Source organism: Cupressus sempervirens, chromosome 4 (assembly GCF_028749045.1).
Source record: "Cupressus sempervirens isolate cs-2001-9-10 chromosome 4, ASM2874904v1, whole genome shotgun sequence".
In the NCBI taxonomy this organism is placed as follows: Eukaryota; Viridiplantae; Streptophyta; class Pinopsida; order Cupressales; family Cupressaceae; genus Cupressus; species Cupressus sempervirens.
The window spans coordinates 753,129,754-753,136,411 of NC_143121.1; positions in this window are offsets into that span (position 1 = coordinate 753,129,754).

Consider the following 6,658-nt stretch of genomic DNA (forward strand, 5'->3'; position numbering starts at 1 on the left):
CTACTATTTTACATCTGTCAAAGGCTGCAACACATTAAGACATAGTTTTCACCCTTTGTCTTTCAAGCTCAGCTGGGTTCTTCGGCATTTTGAACAATTCACCATAGATCCTCTATTTGATTTTGTTTACTCCTCTTTCTTCAACGTGCTTGCCATTTGGTAGGATTCATGCCATGATTAAGTACTATTTTCCTCTACAACTATTGTAATCAGCAAAGTTTCATATATTTCTTAATTTTTTCTTTTATTAATAATTTATCTATTTATCTGTCCCAGTAATTTCTTTGTCCTTGTATATTGCTACATCAATTAAGATATTAACCACTGATGAATAATCAGGAACACTAGAACAAGATCACTTTTTAGTGAATTAAAGTAGTGCATCTTGGTCATCCTTTTTTCACAAAAGATTTCTGCGAGGTCACTTATTTTTCTTGTATATTTTTTACGCAATCGACTACTCCATGTGTGCTTTTAGATAACATTGTAAATGAGATGCTCATAAATGTTGTTGACCAATTTTATCTTCTCCGCATTGTTTGCATTACTTATTGGAACAATGGCAAATTCATTTGCATGAATGTTAGGTGGAACCAAGACAAATGACAAAATTACTGATTTTTTTTTTTTTTTTTTTTTGATGAATAGTCCTTTTCAATTAATAAAATTTACTAAGATTACAATTCACAAAAAAGGGCTAGGGGATACAGGATCACCCCGCGAATGAGTTCAATCGGCCGAAGCCGGAATAAACAACATGGCCGCAGCCAAAAACTATAAACTATTCATAAAAAAAAAAAACCTCATATTGCCAAGGCAGTACCAGCAGAGGGAGGAGGATCATCTTTATCAGGAAATCCCCACGCACCAGTGGGATTGTGAGGCGGACTAGGAACAGTCCAACCGTCAGCAGCATCTACAGGATCTGGGGTAGTTGCAGTCTCTACATCCCTCTTGTCTGGCCGCGGAGGAGAAATTGCCAAGGCCAGCCGGGGAAACTTGCCAGAGTGCGCCCGTCCAGGGGGAGGAGCCGGAGACCGGCCAGAAGCCCGCCCAGGGAGGGGAGCCGGGGACCAGCCAGAACCACCACGTGGTGGGGAAGCGGAGCGGCGCTTCCAACCACCATGACCACCGCTGGGAGAGCGGTGGCGGGGACCCTGGGAGCGTGGCGTGTGTGAATGGCGGCGAGAGGACTGGCGTCTGGAACGGTGACCGCGAGACGAGGAGGCATCAGCCGAGGCATCCAGAGGCACTCTGGCAATGGTACAAGGAGCATTGCCCCAGTGGTTTAACAATTCCTATAAGTGGGCAACCTCCAGGGCAACTTTATTAGCTTGCACCTATATCTGCATAATGACATTGTTACAAATGCATGCCTTAGTGTACATTGCAATGTTAACATCCAAAAAACTGTGAGTGAATAAAACTGCATTCTTATCTTTCCATAGAGAAAACAAAATTTCCATCCTGAAAGTATGCCAAATCTGGGAAAACTTCCGAGGAAATCTGGGGAATCACCCAGCAGGATCATGTGCCATGAAAAAGGTTCGGGCCTAAAAGGCTTGAAAAAATCATGAATCCAGTGCCAATAATTCTGAGCACGCTTGCAAAACCAAAAAATATGCAAAAAGGACTCAGGTTGGCCACAAAAGGGGCATCTGGGATCAGGAACCCCAATGTGCTTGAGCCGAGGCCCCAGGGGAAGACCTTGGAAGGCAAGGCACCAAGCAAAGTGAGCAATCTTAGGTTCTGTAATGGCACTCCAAATGGTGTCAAACCGTTTTCTCCATTGAGAAAGCGAAGAATGCAAATGCCACTGTTGATTAAGCATGTCCACCATCGGAAGGTGGGGCGAAAGCCATCTGTATCCCATATTGGGCTTATAATTGGTAAATGGAGTGGCAGGAAACCACTTCCAATCATACCACCAAGGTCGAACAGACTGAATCCCCACTTTATGAAGTAAGTGCACAGGGATGGAAGACAACAGAAGGTCATAAGTCTGGCGATCGGCACGAACAAGGCGGTATTGAACTTACATATCCTCCCAAGACCTGAAATTCATGGTGACTCTTGAAAAAATGTCCTTGGTAGTGCGAATGCCACGTTTAAAGAAACGCAGAGCACTGGCACCTTGAGTCTTGGCAAGAGGAATACCCTAGAAGGCAAACAGGGGAGACCACCAAATGTTTTGCTGATTTAAGGACAATCCATTGCGAAACTCATTACCAGCCCAACGAAGCCAAGGTTTAACAGCTTCCTAGGCTTTCCAGATGCTCTTTATAATAAAAGAGCCCTATATGACCACTGGTTCGCTCATAGTGAGAAGGGTCTGGAAACCAATCCCCTTCCACGCCGGTCTATTAGCAGGGAAGCCTGAAGAGATGCAATGCCTGACAAGAATTTTCCAGGCTTCATCTCCAGAAATAGCTCTGATAATCCATTTAGCACAGAGGGCAAGGCCTTGCTTTCGAGTGGAAAGCAAGCCGAGACCCCCAGATTCCCTTGGGAGACAACAGAAATCCCAAGCAACTCTGTGAAAACCATGATGGTTAGAACCAGAGGCCCAAAGAAAATCTTTGAGCAAACGTTCTAATTTGAGATAGGAAGCTTTGGAGGGAGCCCAACAAGAAGAATAATACACATGGGTGGCAGCCAAAATCTTAGAACAAATCTGGAATTTACCAGCAAGAGAAAGCGGCTTAGTGATCCAATAATCAAGCTTTTTGCTAATCTTTGTAAGCACAGCATTCCAAAGTTCCATAGGGGAAGCCTGGAAAGCAAAGGGAATGCCAAGAAAGCGGAAAATTTCTCCATGAGTAACCCATTTCCATTGAAATTGGCTGAGCCAAGGTGGAGCTGGCAAAAAAGACTGTCAGTAGCAGAGCGTTTTATGCCATTGAATGGCAGAGCCAGAGGCTTGACAAAAAGTGTCAAGACAATTTAAAGCATTTTTGATGTTTTCTTCATCTTCAAGAAGAGTAAGAAAAGAATCATCAGCAAAATGACCATTGACTAACTAGGAGGAAGAATCAAGTAAGGAAATGCCACGGACCAGCCCTGAAGACACAGAGTGAGCAAGTAAATAACCAAAACCTTCAGCAGCAAGGACATAAAGCGCTGGAGCTAACGGACTACCTTGTCTGATGGAACGAAAAAGTCTAAAAGCTTCAGATTGTGAATTATTAATGGTGATGCAAGCATTAGCGTCACCAAAGAGCATCTCCATGGACTGAAGGAAATTGGGACCAAAACCCAGAGCCTGAAGCATAGCCAAAATGAAAGGCCATTCAATGCGATCATAGGCTTTAGCAAAATCTATCTTTAAAAAGATAGCTTGCTGCTTGGACTTACGGGCCCATTCCATACCTTCCTAGACAGTAATGATGTTGTCAAGAATATACCTGGATTTGATGAAGCCATTTTGTTCAGGCCGCACAATTAGAGGAAGCATATGGTGGATTTTGAGAGAGAGCGCCTTAGCAATGATCTTATAAGACACATTCAGGAGGGTGATGGGCCTCCAGTTGCAGATGTCCTCAAGATCACCAGCTTTAGGTATGAATTTAATATTGCCTTTACTTATGATCGCTCCTAAGCTTTTAGAATGGTATGCTTCAAGATAGACTTTGTGCAGATTAGGACCAATTTTCTCCCAAAGATGTTTGTAAAATTCACAGGGAAATCCATCGCACCCAGGGGATTTGTCATCCGCCATGGAGTAAACTGCCTCTTTAAGGTCTCAAAGGGAAAGAAGTTGCACAGAAAGCGCGTTGCTCAATCGCGAGGCGGTTTGGAGTAACAGTAATACACTTTCTGATAGCCTCCTCCTGAGCAACCGAATGGCCCTGCGAAGCAAAAACGTTCTCATAGTGAAGAACAAAAGCTTGCAGGATGTCTGGCAGACTGGAAAGAACATTAGTTCCCTGTTTTATCTTTTTAATCCCAACATTGGTATGACGGGCTCGGAGAGCTTGGAAGAACTTCTTCGAGGCTTTGTCGCCAACCTCCAACCAGTGGAGACGGGCTTTGATTTGAGCTCCTCAGGCAGCATAGTTATCAGCAATTTGCTTTTCATGGCGAAGCTTAGCAAGCTGAAGTTGAAGATCCACATCAAAGGGGTTGAAGATGAGCACTTCAGAGGCTTTTTCGAGGGCAAGGGTGTTGGCTTCATAAGATTGTTTTCTGAAAATTGCCAGCTGACGCTTGTAGATGCGCAAAAAATGAGCTGTTCTGGTAATGGCATCATTCCACCATTGAATCCAACCTCGATGGGAATGTGGACGTGGTTCCAAATTCCAGACACGTATGTGGGAGATGGTGGAGGCATGCAATAGCACAGACGTGTTGAGGAAGAATTGAGACTTAACCACTTTAGGGATAGCTGTTTGCCAAGAAATGCCAAAATAAATGGGATAGTGGTCTGACAACGTCACATCTGTTAGGGGAATGACAGGTAGATCACGATCTTCAGAAAAGTAAAAAAAAGATTGCGTCGAGATTATAGCACAATCAAGACGTTTCAATATGCGGTCAGGACCGGCTTGAAAATTGGACCAAGTGTGCCAAGCCCCATTATCATGACGGCGGCTAGTATTGGGATCAAAGAGGCCCAATTTATGACGCATGTAAAACCAGGCTTCTCTTTCCCCAGTTGTCCAACGGAAAGGCAGAATGCCATCTTTGTCAGAGGCCACTTCAACCATATTGAAGTCCCCACACAGGACCCAAGTAGCTAGCGACAGGTTGTCAGCAAGCCAAACCCACATTTGTGCCCTTTCCACAGCATCATTGGAGGCATAAACATTAATGACTCCAAAAGAATGATTATTAATGGAAAGAAAAAACCAAATAATACGGTGTGTGGGGTCAGAACCGTGCGAAATAAAAGCAGAATGAAGGCGAGGTGACAGGAGAGTAACTACACCACCTCGGCCAGCTTCATGCTGAGAAGAAAACATGACACTATCCTGCCAAATGACGCGGCATGCAGTAGAAAGCATGAAACCAGAAATCTTAACTTCTTGCAGGCAAAGGAAATCTAAATTCCCAAGTCTATGACGGGTATCCCGGACATAGAATTTTCTAGGGAGGTCTGTAAGACCTCGAACATTCCAAGAGAGGAAGTTCATGAAAACTCTTCCATATCATCCTCGTCCTCGAGAGAGGAGTAACTATTCTACAAAAAGGTAGAAACTGGGTGAAAGTCAGATGGGAAATCCTCTGGACTTACAGCCTGCCGTTTGACCCCTGATATCTCTGCACGTCCAGGAGGACTGCGAGAACGCCTTGTTGCTGGTAGTACTATGGAAGAGACTGCAAGAGGAGAACGAGCCCCAGCCAAGGACAAGGTCCTGGCGGCTGCCTTAATCCCCTACGAACCAGCAGGGTTTGAAACCTACGAAATCGGAAGAAGTGCAACAGAAGTTGTTGGCGTCTCCACGCTAGCAGGCGCTGACACTTCGGTGGAAGCAGGAGGAATCACGGTAACTACCACATAGGATGGCTTGGGGGCCAAAGGATTCAAGGCAGGCTTGCCTTTGCGCCCAACAGTAACCCATTTTTCTTTTTTTCCTTCGACCTGCTTGACAGGTGTCGCTTTAGGCTGGGGTTTGACCCTAGGCGTGGCCAAAGGGCAATCCCTGATCTTGTGTTCCGCAGACTGGCACCTATAACAGGTGTTAGGTAGGTTCAAGTAAAGCACCTTCTGTGCGAAGGTTTGAGTGCCAATCGGGATTTCCACAGAATCCTTGAGATCTTTAGAAAGATCAACTTCAATCCAAACATGTCGCTGAGGGCGAGCATTAAAAAATTTCTCTGGCTCCTTGGTAACAACTTTGCCAAGGGCTTGGGCAATAGACTCAATAAAAGGCCAGCAAGGCAAGGGTAGACCTGGGAATTCGACCCAAACAGGAACCCTAAGCTTTTTATCGTCCGAGACAGAGAAGTCTCGAGACCATTTCTGAAAAACAAGTAGAGAGGAACGCACAGACCAAGGGCTGTTGGTAAAAACTGCATCTGCTTGCGACGGGTTAGCAAAGCGAAATTAAAAAAAAACCTTTGGTAAGGTTTTGCACAGCGTCAAGGCGGACTCCATGAGGAGTCCAGCTTTTGTTGACCCATTCTCTGAGCATAGCTTCAGGGGGAGTCCTACCAACAAAATACCCTATCAAGGTATGTTGTTCTAACCAGTCACATGCAGCATCAAATTCTTGCAAAGGAAGGACAATATCAGGATTACCTCGTGGAAAACCTTCGGGACAAACTTGCGCGGGCGTTTGTTCGGTGGCGGTGCCATGGCAGTTCGAAGCAGCAGCGTGAACACTAGAAACGACTGGTTCACGGCTGGCCAGAGCTATTATATCCTAACCTAAAGCTCCCGCAGTAAATGCGGTATGACAAGTGCCGACAGAAGGGGAGTGCAAGCGAAAGGCCGTACGCAAAAAAGATTGAAAGTTCGCATGAAGCAAGAAAACCCTAGCAGAGCAAAAAACTGCCCCGAACCATACCAACATGAAGAATTACTGATTTTTTAACTATTCAGTTTATAGGAATTTGTTGGTGTAATATTTTCAATCAGTAAAAACTACATATCAATACGAATCATTCTTATCAAAAGTCATTCGTAAATTTAGAAATTGGCTTAACCCCTTATTTT